We start from the raw sequence: 23928 nt of genomic DNA on the forward strand, positions 1-23928 counted from the left end.
TCCCAGGCAGAGTCTGATACTGAGCTGTGGATTTTTTGAGAATCAAGTCACATAAACATAGTAGAATATTTAATTTAAAAAACCTTGGCCAGTGCATGTCTGAAATCTTTGTGTGAGAAGAGTAGTGTGAACCTGAGGTATTATTAACAAGATGCTCTTTCATGTTTGGATAGTGCCTTTCAGTCAGAAAGACTGTGGAGCATGTACAATTGCAGTTGTGTCTGACTATTGAAATCCCATGGTGTATGATGAATACCCCACTCAGAGTCAGGAGAGAGGCAGTTTTTCACCACATAATACATTAATCTTCTTCAAAACACCTACAGAATTGGGGTCAGACCAGCAATGTTATTTGGGAACTTAGCTCCAACTCAGGATCCCAAGCCGCAACCAAAGTTGTTGTGAGTTCAGATGCTTAAATTACTTTGTGGCTGTGGTTATTAATGTCCTACACCAAGTTAAGTCATCACTTGACATTTTACATCTTATTTGAAATAACTCAATCCACTGTGACAGTCCCACCACACTTCCATGAGGATGCAAATGCCTGGTTTGAGGCTCCATATTCTGGTCTCACAACACAAAATGTTGAACTTGGGAAATCTTATTTGGTCATTTCTGTTTGACCAGAAAAACCTGTGATATTTCCTGCCATTCCACACCTGGTCTAAAGCACAAAGTTGGCATTAATGTAGTGTTGAATGTTCTGATGTATTCAGCAGCTATTTAGGAATGTACTTAGGAGGTATTCAAGACAAATTTATATTGCCAGTTGATCAGAGGCTGCAATGATCTGATCTTAGCAAATACACAGCCATGGCTTAAACAGTGTGATGCTATTTACCAGATTTCTGGGAGATTCTTCTGTAACATAAAATATTCCAGTGTTCTTTTATTAAACTTTAAGCTTCAGATTTATAACAGAGGTTCAAATCCCAGGAGGGCTTTGTACGAAATAAATTAAGCTGTAGGTATAGCATCCTCTCACATTTTTGGCAAAGGCTTTGGAAAGAAGCAGGCACAAGAGAGAAGAATGAAGAGTCAAGTTAACACTGCTTGGCTTCAACCCAGTGCTCAAAGAAAGTAACAAAAACTCCCTTTTCTGGTCTCAACCACTAAGCCTTTCTTCTACTGGTAAGAGACTTGCTAGGCAATTGGTAATGTCCTGCCCAAAAGATGTGGTTTGTGACCTTTTTGTGAATAAAAATAAAACTGCAATGAGCTGGAGTCCCAGAAAAGCTTGAAACAGTAGCTGAGATTTGAAGTATGGTGGGAAAGCATGAAGGGGACTGGAATGCAATTATCTCAATTATTTCTGGTTTTCCAACCCCTAAGTCTTTCCTCATGGGCTGCAGACCTTAGCCTGTGCTAGGGGAAGATTTTGGGGCCAAAAGTTAAAAAAGCTTTCAAATAGTTTTTGACTAATGTATGCAGTTTGTAGCTGCAGTCATCAGAACCCTACTCTGGCTTCCCCCAAAATGGAAATTATTTTGGAAACATTCTTATTTTTATATTAAAATACTCTTTATTAGACTATTTAGCTATTCTTGGACAAAGTAGGTTTTCTTCAGGACCTCATTTTAATAGATAATATATAAAGGTATTTGAATAATAAATGCCAGAAGAGCCAGCCTGACAATGTAGACTAATTTAGGTTCAGCCTGCAGATAGGCTCACTCAAGGTTTGGATGTGTGACGTGCCAGTGAAGCTACCCTGTGTATCAGTGAATCCTGGAGTGAGAACACATGAGTCCCAGTGGTGGCATCAAATGCAGAAGTATCATCTCCATTGCATCTAGTCATTGAATGAATTCCACTAAAGCATTCCCATGCGTCCTCCATCACCCACCATCTGCTGATTTGGGCTTTTACCCAGCATGCAGAAGACCAAGATTTAAGTCCTTAATTGGAATCACACAGGACAAAGTCTTGAATGTGCCTTAAACATCCCAGGTGAAAGCCCTAGGCACAGGCTTCCTCAATCATCTCGGAGCAGTCTTTTTCCTCCAGAAAAGAGAAACAGAGTCTGTTCTGTCATCTGATAAACAACAAAATGCATTTGATGAATCTCTAGCCTTCTAGACAATAAGAAAAGGCTGGTACAAGGCTCACTGTGGTGGGTTGACCTTGGATGGATGCCAGGTGCCAACAAATTCTCTTTATCATTCCTCTTCCCAACAGAACAGGGGGGAGAAAATAAGATGGAAAAAGCCTCATGGGTCAAGATAAAGGCAGTTTAATAAAGCAAAAGCAAAGGGTGTGTATGGAAGCAAAGGAAAACAAAAGATTTATTCTCTACTTCCCATCAACAGGTGATCTACAACCACTCCCCAGAAAGTGGGGCCTCAGTGCATGGAGCAGTTGCTCCAGAAGACAAACATCATAACAACATACGCTCCCAGTTCTCCTTTCTCTTAGCTTTTATTACTGAGCAGACATCATAAGGTATGAAATAACCCTTTGGTCACTTTGGGTCAGCTGTCCTGGCTATGTCCCTTCCCAGGATCTTGCCCACCCCCAGCCCACTGCTGAGGGGGGGATGTTGGAGAGACGGCCTGGATGCTGTGTGAGCGCTGCTCAGCAGTAGCCAAAACATTGGGGTGTTACCAACACCTTTCTAGGTACCGATACACAGCACAGCGAGATGAGGGTTGCTGTGGGGAAAATTAACTTCAGCTCAGCCAGACCCAATAAACTCACTCAGGGTGGTAAGCTCTGTACCCACTCTTGGATGAGCTCCGTATCTAATTCTTTGTGGGCTGCTGTAGCCTACAGGCAACTTTTATTATAAAATGGTGGCATATATGAACTTGTAGCAAGAATCCCAAGACAGCTCCCATGCACACCTTGTGTCATTCACCCTCTTTATCCCACCATTTGGTAAGGGAATACCCACACTTAGATACACTCCATCTGTATCCTTGCTTCTCTGTCAAGCAAAATGAATGAAGAACCTATACATCTTTATTACCCTTGTGTGGACTCAATGCAGTCATAGACAGTGTTTGCATTTCTGTGAGCTTCTAGGAAAAATAGGAAGAAACAAAGGCTCTTATCTGCATAGATATACAAAGCAGAACTAGCAGTCTTGGTGACACATCAGAGGCCAGTTGAACTTTCTTTTACACAGGAGAACTTTTTACAGGATTGTGCGTTAACTGCTCAAGTAGCTGATTATACTCAACAATGTCATGCCTGTTGTGTGGCATGCAGTTGCACCAAAAAGTTGACCATCTTGTGAAGAGCTCCTGAAATCATGCACAGAAGAATTACTGTACTGGGTCAGACCAAAGGACTATCAAGCCCTGTATCCTGACACACAGCAGTGGGTGTTTTGGAAGAGCTGAAGGGGAAAGTGGTTGGAAACAGTGATTTAAGGTCCTTCCCCTTGATGCATTTTCAGAAGACTGAGGTTCAGCAAGTTTTTTAGCTGGACTACTGGCTTTGACAGTCCTTCATGGACCTGTCCTCTGAGAGTTTGTTTAATCCCATGTAAGATTTAAATACTTTTGGCTTTTGCAACATCTTGTGGGTAGTGCTACAATGTGATTATGTGTTGTGCGAAAAAGCACTTATCTCCTTTAAACTCACTGCCTGGTGTGTACAGGTCTTGTATCTTTTATGGGGATATTGAGGAGCTCATAACCCTTCCCATAATAACAAGGCTTTGAACTCATACCTACTCTCAGACGTACCTTGTTTATCACTGTTATTCATTATTTCTGCTCTCACAGAAAAGAACTGAACGAAGGCTGGGACTCTTATGAAAGAAGGCATGTCTGCCTTTTCTCCCTGCAGTCAGCACTGCAGGACCTCATCCTGCCTCTAAAAACACTGAAACTATCAGGAGTGGCCATGTTTGCCGCAGGAAAACTGAGAAAACTGTTTTTAGATAAAGTTTAAAGCATAAAATTTACCATGTATCTGTATCCTTCAGTAAAAGTATCACATTGGTGTGCACCTTGTATGTGAAAGAGTTCAGAGCATATCTCCTGCTCTACACCACTCGGGTGCAGCCCAGTGTCTGAGCTGCTCACCGGCTGACAGCTTGAATTGAAGGAGAGATGTAATGCAATAATTGCAATATCTACAGTTTGGTTTGTTTTATTTTTTGGCTTGGCTGTGAACATAATAGAATAATAGTTTATGCTGGCATTGGCTTTCACTACTGCAGTTCAATGGCTGGGGATGCCATAGGCTCAACTGAATTTGGGGGAATATACTCAAAGTGTGCTCAAATAGCACAGCTAGGAGCAGATGCATTTTGTACCTGCCTATTTATTAGCACTATTTATATTGAAAATTTGCAGAACAATATGATGGAAAACTTCCTGAAGCAGAGGGAAGATCTCACCTACTCAGGCAGGACAAAGAGCACAGGGAAATGTGTGTATTACCATCCCTCTTCTGTAGGCAAAAGCAAGTATCATTTCCAGGTTACAGGATTCAAGTAACTAACACCCAACCTGTCCTTGTCTCACTACAGTATTATGTGTAAAATTGTCCCTGCTTTTGTTGAAGGTGCTGTGGTACTGAGTAATCTGTCCTTGCTTTCCTTCATCACGGAAAGAAATGAGTCTGTTTTCTTGTGTTGATAAAATCCCCCAAAGAGGCCAACTTCAAACTAAGTTTATTAAAATATGAATTATCTGTAAAAAGACTGCAAAGACCCATGAATTGATTTCTGCTTTTCTATGGACTTATTTTAGGAGTTCTCTGTGAGATAATCAGAGTGCATTGAAAGATGCTAGGGATTGATTAATCAGTATAACCCCTACTGTGTCCAAAGCTTAACTTTCAATTACGCATCAAGCTTATTCAGTAGTCAGTATATTTTTCTTAGGTAAAATGCCTATGGGGGGAGAAATGGAGATATAAAAATAGTAAATTAGAAATAGAAAAGAATCTTTATTTGTTTTTGTTTTTTTTTTTTTTTTTTCTTAAACAAAGGGTTCCCTCATTGGAATAACAAGGAGAGGTATCACTTCTAAGAAGAGACTTTAGGCAGATGCAATCCCTCTTGCCAAGAGAACTCCATCTGACATCCCCAGAAATCACTTTCTGCTTGACACAGACTACAGTCTGGCAAGAGGACTTAAACCTGATTCCTGGGTTGAAGCTCAGTGCTGACATGTACAGGGTATGAACCTCCAAAATAGACCTCGATGCACTCTTCCAGATCTACAAATGCTGCAGGACTGCAAGATGTGTTAAGGAGGGGGCTTATTAAGGTAATGATAAGTGTTGCTGTAGCTCAGGTGAAAAGATAAAATATTGCATTTATATTATCCTTGTAAAATTCTGCTTCTCTACTTGAGCGAAGGTATCAGAACAACAGCAGGGTTTATTTTCATTTACTTTTGGTTTTTTTTTTTACCACCATGGTAAAATCTCAGAAGGTAAAATTTAGATTTTGATTTTATGCTTCAATTGTAAATCTACATGGTGGAGTGAGCAAGTTGCCGATACAAGTAGAATTTGTCTCACCTAAGTTTTAATATCAATCCTGCAAACACCTGAAGCCAAACTAGTCAAATTTGATTCCTTCTACAATCAGTGAAGAAAAAAAGTCATTTCTAGGGCAAGATTCACTAAAAAAATATTTTAGACCTCTATTATAGATAAATTATGACCTAGAAGTGGCTCTTGCTCTTTATTGACTCCAAGGGGACCCTGGGTTGACTCACTGAAGTGTAGGAGTCTAAATTTGGTTGGATTAACCATACTGTAAAGTTCTTCATTCATGTTGTTTCATGATTGTGAATTCTTAATGATTTAGCCATTCAAGGAGGCACATTTGCATCTCTCCTATGTTACAGGCAGAGTAGACAGACAGAAGAGAGGTGACCTGAACAAGGTCATGCAGGAAGTCAGTGGCAGATACTGCACAAACCCCAGCTCATCTTTGCACTTAAGAAGCCTGTTTAGTGGAGTTCTTGGATTCTGTACCAGTATTCATGAAAGCCAAATATTTTTCAGATTTTTCAGTAGATAAAATGCTAGGTAAGAGATTAAATGGTTTATCCAAGTCCAAACTAGAAACTGAATTCTGGATTATTGGTATTAAAATCACTAATTTAATGACTAAGTGATAAATTGATCGGTTTGCAATAAGAAAATGTCTTGTACATGACTTTCTGTGGCAAAACAGAATGACTTATTAAGTCATTCTCATAATAAATGGAATTTTTTTGTATTGATTAACAAAATTAGTGGTAATGGTCACTGGTCTGCTGAAGGAGAGTTTTGCTACCCTGCTCAGGAATCCAATTTGAGGAATATTCAGCAAAAAGACATTGTGGGAATACAAGGGAAAAGCAAATGAAGGAGTTGGGGAGGGGAGAAGGCAATTGAAGATGTAAATGGCTCTTTTTAGCCATACCTTTAATGACTAGTTAGACCAAAGATCAGAAGTGATTGAACTAGCTCTCAGTCAACAAAAGATGCAAATAGATTGTAAAGCAGAGTAGGATTAAATTAATTTACACTAAACCAATAGTAATTAGTTACTGTTTGTGCAGTGCTTAGAAAGAAGAAAGTGATATATAAATGTTAATTATTACTATTTGTTTCAAATAGGTGCAACAAACACAATCTTTTATATGTCTTATGAGGTAAAAGACAAAAACCAAAACTCAGGAACAGGCTCCATCGTTTAAGTGAGATATAGCAGAACACATTCAGGAAAACACACAGAGCCTTATTTAGTGCCTATCACTGAACTGTGAATGTTTCATTTGAAATCCTAAGATAACTTTCTACCTCTGGAAAGTCTGTCTTCAGAAAATGAAAAAATAACCCCACCCAAAGCAAGGCTAGATACTAATCATGAGGCCACTACCTCTGCAGTGTGCTGTGTGCATTTCTGATCTTGCACAAGGTCAAAAGACAAGAGAATTGAAGAGATCAAGGCCATGGGTTTAACTAGCAAGTAAACCATCTTCATTTTAGAGCATGCAATTGTTCATGAGATGAAGAGATAGTTGTGTCTACTGCTGAGAAGCAAGAGTCTAGGAAACAGCACTAGTTTCTCTTATGCCTAGCTGTACCACTAATTTATTGTGTGATCCTGGACAAGGAATTTAACCTTTTGGGCTCATTTTATGAAAAACAGATATAACCATTCTTAGTTGTTTCACAGCCAAGTAAAGGGTCTTGTCTGATGCTTTTAAGCATGTCATTTCAATAAATAATCTATGAGACATATATCAATATTAAGAAGATGACCAAGAGAGTCTATGAGTCTAACAAGAAACTTATTAGGTGAGATCATACAGTTTCAGGATGGATTCTGGGCCATGACATGCTAATGATTTGCAAAGATTATTAGGCTTGTTGGAATCATGGACATAAAAAAACCCTGAAGTAAAACACTTATGCTTTTTTTTTTGCAATAAATTCTTGACCCAATTTCCTTCCTACCTTGGCAAACTCTCTCAGAGAGGAATGATAAATAGCAGAGGTCCAATCACTTTGTGTGTTTGTAAAATCACAAAGAATAATTCAATTAAAAAAGTAATTTATATGAAAGAAATATTTTGCCAGGATATGAGCTAATAAAAACCTATATTTAGTGCTCATGATTCTCAAAGCAGTATACAAATGTTAACTTATTAGCTAACAATTATATCCATAAAGAAGGATGTGGTACAGATGGAGACAGAGGAGACAGCAACATCCTCAGTCGTAAGCTACTGAAGCCAAATGTCTCACTGTACATCTCATTGCCCAAGCGAAGCTGGATCAATGCTTACATCTGTTGGATGCAGAAATCTGCAGGAAATCCAATTGCCAAGAAGCCTTTAAACATAAGTATGTTTTTACCAAAGTTCAGGCTCCTGGGTTTGAAAATGTCGACTTCGGTAGAGAAATGGTTCCACGTTTCAACGTTTCTGAAGACAAACCCAGCTTCAAGATGTTCCCTCCTGCTAGGGCTCAGCCACCCTGCTGCTCGTTGCCTCCCTGGGGATACTGGTACAGCTGTTTGTAAAACCACACCATAAGCAAATCAGGGAAACGATCTGGAAATAAAAGGAAAAAGAACCCTTATCTGCCAAATCCTTAGTTTTTTATTTTGTTAACCTACCCCAACTTTAACTGGGCTAGATTAGATTAAATCTCATTTTATAGTGGGGTTTCACATGTAGTTGCATTGGCTCAGGCAAGAGGGCAATACACTGGGGTGGGAAGGAAAACAGATTGGGAAAATTTTCTGCCATCTAAACTGGAAGACAGAACTATATCCTTTTTAGGTCATGGCATGCAATATCTCACCTGATCTAAAAATCTGTATTTCTAACCAGTTTTCAAACAGTTGAGCAGAGGGTTTCCGATAACCCTTCTAATACATCTTTTCCAGCTCTAGCCCCTACCACCCATGATCAGGTGTGCATTTTGTAATTCTGAGAGATAATATCACTCAATTTCTGCCAAGAGAGCTGCTGCCGCTTTGAGGAAACTGCCTTGCTGAAACCCCTCTGCTTCATGTCCACAGCTCATCCATTTATCCTTGCTTACAGACTGAAGTTTCTCTGTCTTTAATTGGAATTTATGTCAATACTTTATTCTCTCTGCAATGTCTTTACCACACTGTTTTTAAGAAAAGTTGAAAACTGTTGAAAGTAAAACAGTCAAATACAGTCAGCATTTTCTTGCTCTTTTCCTTCCCTTTTATTTCAGTGGCAATTATTGATGTCCCATATAGGAGAAATGAATGTAAAAAAAAAAAAAAATAATAAAAAAAAAAAAATTAGATCTTCCCCACTGACTTGGAGCTTTTTGTTTCGTAAATCATGCTGTGAGTAAGCTATATTTTAAGACATTCTACAAAACACTTTTTTTCTCCCTGTATTTCTGACCAGTAAGGAGTGAATTGTTGTGTCATCTCCTGACTGGCATTGGGTTTTACACCAGCAATGGCTTCTGTGAATTGTGCATGTGATCCAAAGCCCATTAAATTACATGGAACTATTTTCCATTCATTTCACTTGGGGAGTAAAATGGGACTTTATAAGCTCAGCTCCCTGTACAAAACCTTTTAACGTTCACATTTATAGTATGGGCTGCACTGCATCATATTTCAGCCTTCAAAAGTGTCAGTGAGGATGAAAAGGAATAAAATTAAGAAATTGGAGTCTTTTGGAAATCTCCTTTCCAGACTGAGCCAAAATGAACCTATGAAGAAACATATAAGAAATCACATTGGCAATTTTTTCAGATGTAGCCTGTGACCTTGGGAGTCTCCGATTTGCAAGGATCCCCTTGAGGACCTTGAAGGGAGCCTGGATTTGATGGAGGAGGTATTTCTGAAAAATGAGGCTCCTTTCTGGCATTATAACTGCAGTGCCTACTATAATTAAGACATTTTTGAAATTTTTATTCCATAATTATATGTAGCTGGGGTCTGGGGCAACCTAGTGTTCAAGCTGTCACTAAACACATTCAGTGCCACGCTGGGTCATTAGGCTTATAAACAGGTTGAACCTAAACACTGGGCCCTGTGCATTTAAGCTGATTTCTTGGGTAGGTAAAGAGATATTTATATTTTCATTTAGCTTGAGTGATACCAGCACCTGCCACTCGCTCTAAACAGAGAAGTTAACCCATAACTCCCTCTGTCAACTCCTGTTGACGGAAAGCAAAGCAGATAAATTAATGGCTCCCTTGAGAGGAGCGAACGGAGAAAACTCATGTAAACAAACACCTCACAAAATACAACTGTGTTAATGGGAATGGAAATGAAAGAGAAAACGCCTCTCCCCATCCTTGATAGGCACAGCAGGCTGGAGGCAAACACCCACAACGATGTTAAAGGTGGGGAACATACACCAGGCGCTTTGCAGCTTGTGCAGTGGCAATTAGTTCATCCCCAAAGCAGATGAAAATATTTTGGTCCTGCCAACACCAATGGCTGGGATGTCTTTGCAGCTTTGTTGAAGCATGTAGATGTGTAAATACGACCCTTGTCCCTCTGTGGGGGCTCCCACACAAAGTTCTGCAGCTGGCAGATGCACCCCACAAACAGTAATTAAAAGTGAAAGGAGGTGGAGTATGTAAGTCTTTTAAAAATCTGGTTTCCTCATAGGGAAATGCAGAAGCTAATTTGTCCTCCTTGGCTTCTTTCCTCATCTGAGGGTGGGTTCAGTATCTTCAGCCACTCGGTCCCATATGTACTGGGGACATGGTGCTATGACATAAACTGAAGAGCATTCAATTATTTGCTCTGTCATGGAATAATACCAAGACACTTAAATATCTTGGTGATGGGAATCTTACAACAAGCCAAATATTAAGTAAAATATTATTTTTTTCCCTGAATTATATGACCTTCCCCTCTCAAATCTGTTTCTCCTGTTTTCCCTGTGGTGGGAAACTGAATTTTACTTGTTTTTCCTGTGACTGCTTTTGAGTGATCCTGGGCACCACAGGATTTGTGCACCTCTCAGTCTTCCGAGGCAGAGAAATGTTTGCACAGAAAAAAATAAAACAAAGACTCTTCCCTATCTCACCCTGGCTAGTCATTTTTACCTGTGCATGTCTTCTTCCTTGAGATAATGCAAGCATCTGTTTGACTCTCATCTGGTATAAAATGATTGTAGAAATGAAAAATCAAATGCATTTTTGCATACCAAGCATCCAGTCTGGTTCACTGCTGCACCATGGGACTGGGCATAGGGCAGCCAGGATGTGCTGCTGGCCAAAACTAAGGGCTGAGGGAGGATTTATGAGAGACAGTAATGCTGTATTTAGGGTAAAGACAAGCCCCACATCCCTGTCATCCTGCTGTCCTGGTCAGGATAGCTCCATAACTCCTGTCTGCTCTGCATCCCCAGATGTTACAACATCTGGGTGGAGAGGGTGTGAAGAGTTTATCCAGACTGGAAGATCTTAAGCATCTTTTTGCCTCCCTCGCACCTCAGCTCGTCCAGAAATGTGGAGGAGAAGCCTGTAGCTGAGCCTTCTCAGCTGAGCTGATCTTGTGTTAGGCTACAAATCATAATTCAGGGAAGGATGTGTGCAAGGGGGGGACAAGTACAGCATCAAAGCAAGGAGCTGTAAATGGAAATCTTATTCACATGTGTTTTACCTCCTACCCTGGCATTGTTTAGTGTCTGTGCATTGGCTTGGACTGAAGCCAATGAGTCAAACAACATTCTCCGTGTAATTATATGCTTAATGAAAACAAGCAGAGGTCTCCATGGCCTAGATTTGGAGAGGATTGTTTCTTAAGTAGTTGCCTCTGAGGAAGAAGGGGGAGGAATGTGCAGAAGGCAAGGGGACAAAGTGACATTGGAAAGGCACGAGTCGTGGTGGGAACACATGGTCTCAGGGCTCGGCTCTGCTCCCAAGCCCACTCTAACAGCAGTCAGTGGCTGCTTTGGCATATCCTTGGCCAGTAAGTGAAGAGCAAGAAGTTGCACCAAGTGGTCATCTTGCCCTGCTGAGGACCTAACAGCTGCAGCTCTGAAAGCACGCGGTGGCATCGATGCTGAAAGCAGAGACCAGGGGTGTGACAGAGGTGATCTGTCTGGACTTGTGGTGACATGGAGTATTTCCCTCCCAGCCCGATTTTCCACATCACCCTTTCTTCTAGAGGTTAATGGTCCTATAAGGTCAGCAGCAATAAATGAGCCTGCCCCACAGCCTCATTAGTATAAAGCCCAGCATTATAATTCAATTTATTAACCCTGCAGAAACTGGGTTGGCATGAGGATGGCAAGCGTGAGCCCCCTTCCACCGTCCCTTCCACCATCTCTGCTGAGGCAATGGCAGGAGAACAGGTAGGGAGCTGGGCTTGGTAATATTTTAAACCCCTGATTTTATGCTATTGTGCAAAGCTGCTCTCGATGAGAGGGCTCTGCATAAATGTATGGGGAACGGGTGTTAGCATCACAGACAGACACCGCCAAGATCCTGGCCTAAGGTGAACATGCTTGTGGCTCTTCCTTCATGCTTTTCAGCTCAAATTAGCTGATCTGCATCGGAGTGGGCAGCTGTTTCATGAGGGAAGGAGGAGAGGAGGTAGACCACATATCTGGCTCCAGGATTCTGGAAACAAGGAAAATGTGATGGGGAAGAGGCAGCGGTTGGGATGCCAGCATTGGGCTCAGGATCAGGTGAAGGCTTTCTCCTATAGGACTGCAGAGACAGAAACGCTCCAGGACAGTGCTTAAGCAGTATATTAATTATGTCAGTATTAGTAGCTAGTCTCTCTTGTGTCCCTTCCTTAGCCAACACTACCCATCCCTTTTCTGGCCTGTGTTTGCATTTTATAAACTGGTACGAGAACTATAGAAGCTTTCCAGTTGGCCCACGGTTTTCTATAGGCTAAGGCTGAAATTAAAGCATTTCACTGAGATATAAGAAATGGCCTCAGTAATTTGTAAGTTTGGAAACAAATGTATATAAACTTTTTTTTTTTTCAAACAAGCAAGCAGACAAACAAGCGAACAGTAACAAAAGCTGTAAATGGCTTTGATGCTTGCATTTATTGCTAAACAGGAATACTAATAATGTAGTAGTCCTCAACCAGATTTTTCACCAGTCTAATCTGGGAACAGCTCAACTGAAATCAGAGACACAAAGGAGATATCTACACTAGCAAATTAAATATTTTATTACAGTAAATAACAGTCTGGGACTGTTCCCTGGTACTGAGGCCAACTGGCATGGAAAAGGAGATATCTATATAATAAACCCTCCTAGTATCCAAGACAGAATGGCTGTAGTCTTCTGCATTTTGGGACTGGTCCTTAGCCCATGCCGATGCCTGAACCATGCTCAGAAATTGTTTGGCCCAGGTCAAAACATTGCCAGGAACCTCTATTAATTGTTTATTCAACAATTGTTATTCAACAATATAAACAGTAACTTGATGGCATTGTTTCATTTACTAGTATAAACAGAGCCAAAACTGCAGCTGGCCAAACTGTAAGGAAATACACACCTCCATTTTTACTGTAGCTTTTAGATTCTTTTGTAAAAGAAAATATACTTCTTATTTTGATTTCAAGTTAATTATGCAAGCCATGAAATCACTGTGATATCCTGCTCTTTAACCTGCACTAGCATTGCCTTATGTGCATTGCAGAGACCTTGGAAGAGCTAGGTGCTGGTAGCCTCAAGCTGGCAGGCTGGAATGTAACAATAATTGGGACCTTGGATTTGTTTTTTAAGGAAATCTCTGCTCCTTCCCTTTCCTCCCAAGATTGTTGAGCAGTGTAATTTTTCTCAGCATTCAATTTAAGTTTCTTTCTTCCTCTTTTTTTTTTTTTTTTTTTAAGAGTAAAAAGAGTAAGTGAAATGGAACTGATCTTTCATTAGAAGTCCATCAATGGAGCAGATATCATTTAAAACAAGTTGTCCAGGAGTGAAGGCAACATCAGCCAGAGAGGAGATGTTGCCAGGTTGCCCTCCAGACCCTAATCTCTGATCTCAAGCTATTACATGAAGCCCTGCAAATCAACAAACAACGTATACAATAATGAAGGGGTATTTAAGAAAGAGAGATGCCATTTCAGGGGGATTACTGGATGTGAATGCTATCTCTCCCAGCTCTTGGCAAAGAGCGAATTGGAATCGTGTTGTTGTCAAATCAAATATTCCTAAAGCACCTCTAGGGATTGTTTTGCAATTTTGTTAATATTTTAAAAGCATCCCTTGATCTCACCCATGTCTGCCTGCAGCTATGATTTCATTACGCACTGAAACAGATGTCTTTTCTCTCTCTTCCCCCTTCTCCCCTCTCAACCTTCAGTTTTCACCCTAATAAGGTGCATTGCGAACAATTGATTTTGAAGCCCATGAGCATGTGGAATCCACCAGGAAACAGAGTACTTTAATCCTGTCATGTTTGCAGAATTGGCCATTTCACCAACTCTGGCCAACCATGAGTATAAGAAACTTCTCAGAGGAAAAAAAAAAAAACAAAACAAAACAAAAAACTTTCCCTCAGAGCCATAGGACAGAGATGCAGAGCCATGATTGTTCAGAGCAGCTCAGTGGACTGATTCTGAAAGCCTGTCTTTGAGCCAAATTCCCAACATTATCTTAAATTACCTATACATTACCCATAACTCTCTTTTTGAATGAAAGCTGAATAAGCAAGTATTGGAGGGGCAAACCAATGAATGAATGAAAGTGTTTTTTCTATGAAAAAACACTTAGCAGAGACCTAACAGGATCAAGGCTATCTACCTCAGCAGTATTTATGCTGCTGTTTATCTTCAGGATGCTTGACACAGAGGTGGGGTCTTCCTGAAGGCCAGGGCTGTGACTTTGCTTGACATCTGTAAAGTGCTGTCCATCAAGTGAATTAATCATGAATAACAAGGTGATAGAAAATGTGGGCAAGACAGGTCAAATGCTCTAACCCCGGCCAAAGAGCAGGCAACTAAGCAGTGCTATTCCTAGCAATGACCCATACTCCTGCTTATCCATCAAAATAAAAAGGACTAGCTTGGTTTCTGGCTAAGTCCCTTCTACTTATGAAGGTCTGTTTGTTTTTATCAACTTTGTGGTTCTCAGATACGGGTAAAACATCAAGTAAACAGAAAGAATAATTAAAGAACTCTGCACTCATTAGTAATAGTGGTTTCCTTGTCAAGTTGTCCATATTATAAATAAAAATGTCTTCTCATAAAGAAGTCTATGAAATGACCACAGATGGTGTGTTGGAAAGCAGAGCTCCAGTTACATCTGGGGAAGTACAGGCAAAGAGGAGGATAACTGAAGGACAAACCCGTGTGGTGAATCACTCGATGCCTAGGCTGGCAGCAGAACCAGGAACTGAACTGGGATCTTCTGCTTCCCAGTCCAGATCTAGTCTAAGTCTTGCAGTTAGGCTAGTCTCAACTTGGAGATGTTTATGCTTTTCTGTCACTGTGGGGGGAAGCATTATCCACTGGAGACCACATTTTCATCCCAAAATTATAGGCTAGACAGATAAAATCCCTTCCTCCCTCCCCTTGACATGTCTTGTTTTTTTTTTTTTTATTTCTAGTTAAGTGTATTCAAATATGCAGATGATTCAATGAACTCAAGAGTGGATATTTCAGTGGTGACTTCACATATTCCTTCTAAATTGACTATTAAAGCGATTTTCTTTCTTTAACTGTCTTTTAAATAAAACAGAGCTGGATTGTTGGACATTTCTTTTTATCTGTGTTGCTTTTAAGGCCTCATTTAATATGTAGACTCCAGACAGCAAATGTCAGACATATGTTTCACCTCTCTAGAAAGACACCAGTTTGACAGCAGAGGACTGGGCAACTTCCTAAGCCGGAAGCAGCTTGATTCAAAGAGTGAAGTAACTGCTTCTATTTCAGATTGGATTAGCTCTAAAGACCATCCGAAGACAAACCTCATCTGTGGGAAGCACCTGCACATGGTGACTTGTTCGTGGGGATCCTCCAGGTGTGTAGTCACGTTCCCTATTTCTCTTGGGTAGAAAATCAGACATCGTGGTCCCAGGACAATGTCTCAAGATCCTGCCTGCATGGCCTAAATCTCGGCAGGAAATATTTTCACATCATCTAAGGAGAAAATTTTACGCAAAGGCTGAAGGAGCCTGCTCATTTGGCAGGCACATAGAGATAGTAAGACACATCCTAACCAAGGGAAGGTAAGGAGAAACCTTCAATGGGTGTGGACTCTATAATGACCATGGTGTTTACCTTCCCAAATCAAGAGAATCGGCCTCCAGAAAAATAAAAGAAGCAAACAGGACTTGAAGGTGCATAGAAGCTTAAAAAATTTGGGTGTGCCTCAGGATCTGAAACGTAAACAGGAGAAAAAATTGTTCTTGGAGCTATAATAGGGAGTAAAGGTTGCCGAAATGAAGGAAGAGACTGGCATGGTGGAAGAAATACACAGTAGAATTGTGAGATGTGTATCAAGAGCACTTGTTTCTTTAAGGCTCAAGCAGCTTGAAGCTGGCAAGCCGTGATAACCATTTGCGAGCTGGCTGATAAATGGGTCAGATGCGTTCTGTCACGCTTGGCTGGGGATGCTGGCCATGAAACAGAGAGGGGGATTTGTGTGGAGTAGAAGGTCCATGTAGCCCATGCTGTTTGTGTCACTGCTTTGTGAGTCATTGCTGGAGATAAGAAATAGGACCTTGAAGAAGAGTCTAGGAAAGGCTGTGCAGTGGAGATAATCCATCTATGCATGCTGCAACGTGATGTTCTTCAAAATTCCCTTATATTATGACCTGAGCCACTGAAGTGTATGTCAAAGAGTAATAGCAGGGTACTAATGTAATGATCACATCTTCTTAATTATAGCAGAAATATTGCAGATGCTTTCTTACTGCCTTAAAACAACAACAGCAGCAACAAAATCCAGTTCTAAAGTTAGCTTAAGGTGGGGGGGAGGAGGATGCACATTTTCCCAAATTTGTTTTTGGAATAGAAGAAACAGGTGAAAGAAACTGAGTTTGTCATGGTATATTAGAAGCTCTGAAGTAAGGGGAATTTGGCCATATCCATCCCAAAAGCTTTGTTGCCCTGTCTCAGATGAGTAAGTGTTGAGCTAGTCCAGCTCAATTGTGACCCCATAATCCCAGTGCAGGGCATGTAAATACAGACCCTATTACTAATACAATTCAAATGGTTTCATTATGTCTCTATAGCTCGATATCTTCAAGGGGCTGCCTGAAATTCTGTTTTTACCTTCCATACCGGTAAAACAGGAGATAATCTTAAAAGTAGACCAGAACAAGGACTGCTCATTCCTGTATATGTGCTCCATGGTGCAGAGCACAGGCCATAGTTATTCTTCTCCATGAATTATTCCCCCTCTTTCTCTCTCCCAAAGACAATCACACCTCCACACTTCCTGTACTATTGCTTGTTGATGGGTATGATTTTTGTTATGAGAAATGTGAGTTTTATTCCCTTCAGACTGAAGGGGAGAATACACCAAGGTCTTTCGGTTCTCATCAGATGTCCCAGCTGCTCTGCTACTCCCCAGCATTTTAAAAATAAACTGTGATGGGGATTATTCCCTGTATTACAGTCCAACATCACAGTCAAGCTACATCACTAACTCTTTACAATTTCATTAGTACCTCCTACATCAGGGAAGTGTGTGTCTCTCTCCACATGACTCTGCTACAAGCAGGCTTAGAATATGTCATATATTCCCTAGGTGGTTACCAAAAGTATATCAATATGCTGAAGAAAGTGTGTGTAGAGGAAAGCTTAAAAGAAATAGGTAAGAAGAACTGATTATTAAACATCTGCAATAAATGCATGCAGATTAGAAAGCAATAGAGACAAAGGGGTTATAAAAATACACAGAAATCTGAAGGATTCAAGCATCAAGACGAAAAAAGAAATGGATATCAGTGCTACTATTTAATTCAGAAGAAGATTTGATTAAGAAGAAGGAAATATCTGATTAATATAATAAAATATTTTCCTAATGATCATATCCCTTAGGGAAGTAGACTAAAATAAATAATATTTTTTAAAAATCAAACATTTGAAACTGGACTTCCCAAAGCACTATAGAAACACAACGTTGTATATAATTGAGCAGCCTTCTGTTAGATTGGGAATGGAATAGCCTGATAGATTCTCTTCCACTTCTTAGGTTTACTATACTGGATAATTCATGGTGGAGGTAGATAAATCTGTACCAATGATTGAAAAAGCCTGTCTCTGTTTCTCAGTACCCCAAACCAGGCAGATGTGGGTCAAATTCCCAACCACTTTGCCACCGCCCAGTATTGTAAGGGAAAAAGAAAGCAAGCTGTTTCCATTTAATGGAGATCCATACCCACATCACAATCCTGTGGTACCCTCCATACAAGCAGAATGAAATTCATTGACCCAAAGCAAACCTGAATTCATAGCCTTGGCATCAGAAGATCGATTCTCTGTAAGGTAAACCTCTGGAGCTGCAGAACTGCTGTACAAGCCTTCTCCCCCCTCAAACATCTGCTTGTTATTTGTATGGAGCGTGGGCTAGATTCCTTACTCAATGCCAATCCCCAGCAGTTTGTAATGGGCCCTAAATAATCCCTAACTTATTGCAACAGCTGTTGGAAGGCAGCCCAGGAGGGCGGTTGAGATGATAGCTTGATTGAAGGCAGGAGATGCTTCTCATAGCAGCTTTGACGGAGAGGAGAATCAGAGCCACCAAGTAACATCACTAAGCTTCAAAATATCCCAGTATTCCTGCTTTTGTGAGGCATATTCATTGGAGATCTGGAAACTGTCATCTTGTTCCAGCTTTGTTGTACCCTCTGGGAGGAAGCAGATAGTCTGCTGACTATGAAGATGTGCAGCTATAACTGCAGTAATTCAATAGCAACAGTGAGTCAGGGTGAACAGACCTACCACTACAGACAGGACACCAGGATGGAGAGACTTTTAATCAGTAGATGTGCACTGCTTAGCATTAGTGAAGACAATGAAATTTCACATTTGCGAACATTAATGCAGACTTTATCTGATTCACAATATGTCTGTGTCTTAAATTTCCTCTAGAGCACAGCTGGGTGTTAATCCCCTTTACATGTTATACCCCTCTCTGGCAATGAATACACTTGTCAATTAAAATATGTTCTTTGAAGTTATTTCAAGCTTTCCAGAGTAAAGAACTGTGAAGTCTCACTATGACCCAGGATTAATTAAGAAGGGCCAAATTTGATCTCATTTATGGGCGTGTAAATGTGTTGTAACTCTATTTCCAGCCTAGCAAGAGAAGACATTTACTCTTGGTTGTTAATTTTTTTTTAAATAATTTTTGGCCAGGAATAGAGGAGGCAGTTTTATCCTTCAGATGGTACTCTGGACTTCATCTTCCTGTGGATTTCAGTGTTGCACAGCTACAAAAACTTTATTTTAAATAAACGTGCCTCTGAGACAAGTTATCCAGATGACCACAAGATGTAATCTGCTGGAATACTTGCAAAAAACAATGAGAATTTATCTTACTTACCCTCTAACTTTTGAAGTGTTTCATCTCTAGACAACTCTGGACTGCATCTGCACTAAAAATCTTTCCACTGATTGGCATGAGTGAGATAGACACAGAGTTGAAAACCCCATGTCCTTAAATACCAATCTGTGCTTTTCTTACATATGCCATGCCAAAATGGGATCCAATCAATTGTTCATATCTGGTAACTATTTGCTGTATGATGAGATAATGAGATATTATTTCAAATTATTATGACTATATGTTGTGTCTCCTGGAGAACGAGCAAAATCCAATATTCAGAGTAGTTCTGCAACTGCATGAAAGCTCGCACGGCAGACTGGAGTCAGTCATAGACAAGCCCAGTTCAGTATCAGATGTATCAGCCTCTGCCAGATAAATTGAAGACACAATTCCTCAGATGCAAGCCAGGCACTGAAAAGATTCACGATCACTTCCAGTTAAGTAGTGAGGGCAACCAGATCCTCCACACTTGGCCATGGATGGATTTTGCACATGGAAAGCATGCTTCATAAACAAAATCTAAATGCAGAGTGGAAATTCTGCATGAGCAGATTTGCAGGAGCAATTAAAGACACCCCCTGACAAGGTGCTACTGAGAAGACCTGGAGAGCATTTGAAGAAAAGAAGGATGTAAGAGAGTTTTCCCTCTAAAATGGTAAAAAGAGAGGACAACAAAGGTCAGTCTGATGATCTAACTGTTTCAGTACGCTTTTGAGATGTCTCCAGTCATCAGAATGGCTGAGAAGGAGCTATCTGGGAACAGGGAGAGCAGGGAGGAGAGCAAAGCTACACAGCTGGTGATGGCAAATGCAAATGGAAAGCCATTGCCTACCACTCCATCTGACAGACTGTTATATAAATTTACAAAAGTAAATGAGCACAGGAGAGAGAAAGTGGTAAAAAAAGGTCAATCATATTTTGCAGTAGAAGTTCAACAGTACAGCACTGTTCTTTCAACAATATAGACAGAAAAATACTAAAAAAAGAGAAATCACCAACTGAGTGTTTGGACATATTCCTTGACTATTTCATTAATCTACCTTCACTTATTTTTAGCTTGATTGTGTGATTCATAGCATTTGATTAAACTGTAGAGAGTGGTAATTTGTTCAGCTAATGTGAAGCAAATGAAAGATAAGCAGACATGTTACATGAGTCTTGCAAAATTTGATATAATAATCCCTAACTCTGTGTGCCTTCTTCAAAACATTAACAAAGTATCATCACACTACCGTATTGAACTACCACCAGGTATTATTGCCAAGACACGGAAATGAATAGAAGGATTAGAGGATTGGTGATCTGCTCAAGAATATATTTGAAAAACAAAGTACATCAAACACCCTCATTCACTTTTGTATTAGTGCTGTGTTTATGCAATTAAATTTTGCTGCTTTTGGAAGGTTGTGAACATAAATAACATCATTTGGTATCCATGTTGCTTTTATCATTGCATTTTACTGCAATGAAACAGTAAGTAAAAAAATCCAAACATGTATGAGAAAAAATAAAAACAATAAACTTTTTTGCTATCTAGTTCTCTGAGTAACAGTCTTGAAAATTTTAATGCTATTTACTGATAGAATCATATGGCATTCATTCCACCAGTGTAAATGGAAACAGGATCTAGGCTCCCGTTATAGGGTGTTTGTGTATATTATTTTTTAAGTGGAAGCTGGTGGAAGAAAAATCAGTCCACTGGGTTACTTCAGATTTATTTCCAATGGATTTCAGCACTTTAAAGTGCTTCTAAAATTATATTAACTGAAACTCAAGTAGAACCCTGTTGAGTACACTCATGGTGCGGCAGCTACAATCTCAAGTCTTAGAGGACAGTATTTCACAGATGTACACAGCCTTGATGTCTCTAGTGCCCATGTAACATTTTCCCTTTCTCTCCCCACACGTTTTCTTCTCTTCACTCATTTTTCTTATTGTATTTTATTTTATTACAAGGGAAAGGGGCGGGGAAACACAGCAATTGACTCTCACAGAGCTGCAACGAGGCAAGACAAATCTCAGAAGTGGTCAAGACTCAAAGGCTTGCTGGGAAGCCTGTGTCATTTGGCTTCTGCTCTCTATTATTTCTTGATGAACACTCATTAGTATTGCCTTTGGGAAAATAAAAGAAGAAGGAAAGGGAAACAAGCGTTCAATCTTCGTGTTGTCCGTTGGGCTGGCTCATTGTATGGCATCTTAAATAGCAAGTCCTGTAGTAGTGGAAACACAATAACTTCTTTGTGGTATTTCTTTAAGTAAAGAAGCAATCCACTACCGACACAAATCTTTTGTAACGTAACAACCCCCTTTCTGAAAACCAAGATCTGCTTCTTGGTCCTTCTTAAGGCCTGTCTCTATTCTTTCCCTACAGCAGGTGTCTGTTATCAGTTCATCCTAAAGGCGGCCCTATTTAAACCCTTTCCCTGACCCTATGCTCACTGTGTGCTTTTATATATTGTTTTGTTACCTGAATTAGCTTGTCGGCCAGAGCTTTGAGAAAGGGTTCCAAAGACAGGGTCACCCAGGTAAGTGACCTATTGCACTCTGCCACTGCCCTCATGTTTGACCTTGGGCAAATCAATAGCAAATGGCTACCATTAACAAGCTGTATTTGCCAATATTTAATAGTATATAAATGTCACTATAACTGATGCTCACTGGCATGAGAATAGTCTGTTTTAACTATACCCAAGCAGTAATAATGAAGTGGACAAGAACTTTCCCAACTTTGAATAGTAGCACAAAAAGAAAAGGGGAAAAAAAAAAAAAAAAAAAAGGAGAAAACTGAAAAAAAGAGGTAAGGAAGCAGTCCAGAGAGATTGGGGTCAGGAATTAGTCTCAAAAAGTTGCAACAGAGGTTAAATGGTTCTATTTTCGTAAAAGGCAACCTCCAAAAGTTTGGGAAACAGTAAGTCAAGCCATAAGTTTTTATTTGGAAATATGATAACTGTGAGACTTCAAACGTCAAACTACCATGCAGAGTACTAAAACACAGGCAGCAAAGTGAAGAGCTAGAATGCACTGTGCTCAGGAAATGTATGCTTTCTTTTAGTGTAGCAAACTCCTGAGATGTGAGACTGAAAAAAAGCTTCTTAGCAGGTGGATCTGCAATGATGGTTCTCTAAAATTGGCCATGAGACATCAAACGTCATGAGACGCTGAGGCTCTCTCCATTTCTCATCCACCTGAGATACTGTTTCCCTGACCACAGAATGTGATCTGAGCACTGGCCTTAGTGGAGCACAGATTCCCCAAGCATAAAGCAGGGAAACTGGAGAAATATAAAGGAGTTGGAAAATAAATTCACTTACAAACTACAGGCACAGATCCGATCACACACAGAATCAGGCAGGGCTCCTTTGGAGAAAAAAGGACAGCATCCTGGCAAAACAAAACTGCAGGGTTTGCAAAGCTTTTGTTCTGTTACATACAACTTAATTGTTGTGTTCTTCTCTAACTTGTATTTCTGAATCACTTGTTTTTAATTAAGCCTCTAATTGCCACATTTTCTTGGATCTTGCTATTGTGTCTCTGAAAGCACCATCTATGTTCAGAGTTTACTTCCTACCGTTCTTACCCGAAGAAAAATCCGTATTGTGGATGTATCCAACTCCACCTCTTTCTGCCTTGATTAGGGGAACTGACTGTTGAGTGTGAACTGAGCACAACCCATTTTGTCTCCTTTTGTCATTATATATCACCCTTTCTAAAGGTATCTCTTGGCCAGATCCCAGGCTCCTAGGGTCCAGTATACCATCACTGCAGACATTTATATCAATCTTGAATCATAGAAAGATATGGAAAAGCAGAGGTTTTATTTGACAAAAGAGCCAGATGCACTGGAGCTAATTCCCTACTAGTACACACCATATTTCATGGTTTCTGCCAGGCATAGGCAGTTTTCATTCCCCCTGGGAGCTAAGGGGAAGCTTTACCATCAAATGATGGAATAACGATGCACTGAACCTACCAAATATGTGCACTTTGGAGAAATCCTGCCTCCTTTCCTACTATCCTGCAGCAGCTCAGATCTACACATCCTCCCCTGGAGAATGACTGTCCATTGCTAGCACCCTGTGCAATCTTATCACAACATCCCAGACCTTAATACTGCAGACCATTCTGGTCCAAACACAGCCTTGCGTTGCTATCTAACGGGACAAAGAGCAGCTCTAAAAGGGAAAAACAAACATTAAAATAACATGCTGGAAAAAACCTAGAATTTATGATTTGGTCTCTTCTGTGTATAGATGTAGGCTGGTTTGGATCTGCACATTGGCAGAACCAGCAGCAACACATAGGTCCGGGGAATGAACGTGCTGTAAGGGAACACAGAAATACGTTCATTGTTTTCCTCTGGCAGCACTTTGTGGACACATCACTGTAGAGTACGTGATCCTGTGGCATACAGAGCAGCAGAGATTTGGGTCCCTGGAGCCCAGGGCTGGAAAAGGACCTTTATCTGGTCTGTAGACAGATGGATGAAGCACAGCATTGAAGAATATAAAATACAGAAAAGTACGAGAACAAACTTAGCTGTGCTTAGACAAAGGACTTGCGGTTGCTTCCTTCTCACCTTCTCTTTCATGACTGCATGGAAATAAAAACAGTCGTGGCTATAAATAGAGGCACAGAGGAAGGAGGACAAATCCTGCATCATTCATGAACACGAGTCTCAGACGTTCTTCTGCCAGAGCATAACTTAAACATTTGCTTACATCAAAGCGGAGCACGATCAAAAACTGTGGGCTTCCCTCAAGGCTTTCATTCAAAAGAGAAATAGAAAAAGAAGTGCACTCTACCTCTGTTACTAGATGCATTGTATAAATGAAAATTACTGTAAACAGTCTGGTCATAACTAAATATTAAATGCACACAATTTATATAGCTTGAAGGAAAACAGTAATTGGTTAAACTCATGAGAGAGATGAAACTCCATACTCTATTGTCTTATTCTTTAACAAATACAGAAGGGAT

At 40.3% G+C, this 23928-nt stretch overlaps 1 protein-coding gene across 13 annotated transcripts in view; it reads right to left on the reverse strand.

Annotated features, from left to right (window-relative positions):
• Positions 1-23928, reverse strand: part of TENM4 (teneurin transmembrane protein 4) — a 1435480-nt gene that overhangs the window by 360341 nt on the left and 1051211 nt on the right. The window contains exon 1 of one of the 13 annotated variants that reach the window (XM_032990910.2): positions 7825-8006. The exons of the other annotated variants lie outside the window; for them this stretch is intronic. The gene's annotated coding sequence lies outside the window, so the exon portion shown is untranslated. Of the gene's footprint in view, positions 1-7824; positions 8007-23928 lie in introns of those variants that run through there. 13 annotated transcript variants of the gene reach the window in all.

The sequence above is a fragment of the Tyto alba genome, unplaced genomic scaffold, assembly GCF_018691265.1.
Source record: "Tyto alba isolate M040663 unplaced genomic scaffold, T.alba_DEE_v4.0 Super-Scaffold_2, whole genome shotgun sequence".
Classification (NCBI taxonomy): domain Eukaryota; kingdom Metazoa; phylum Chordata; class Aves; order Strigiformes; family Tytonidae; genus Tyto; species Tyto alba.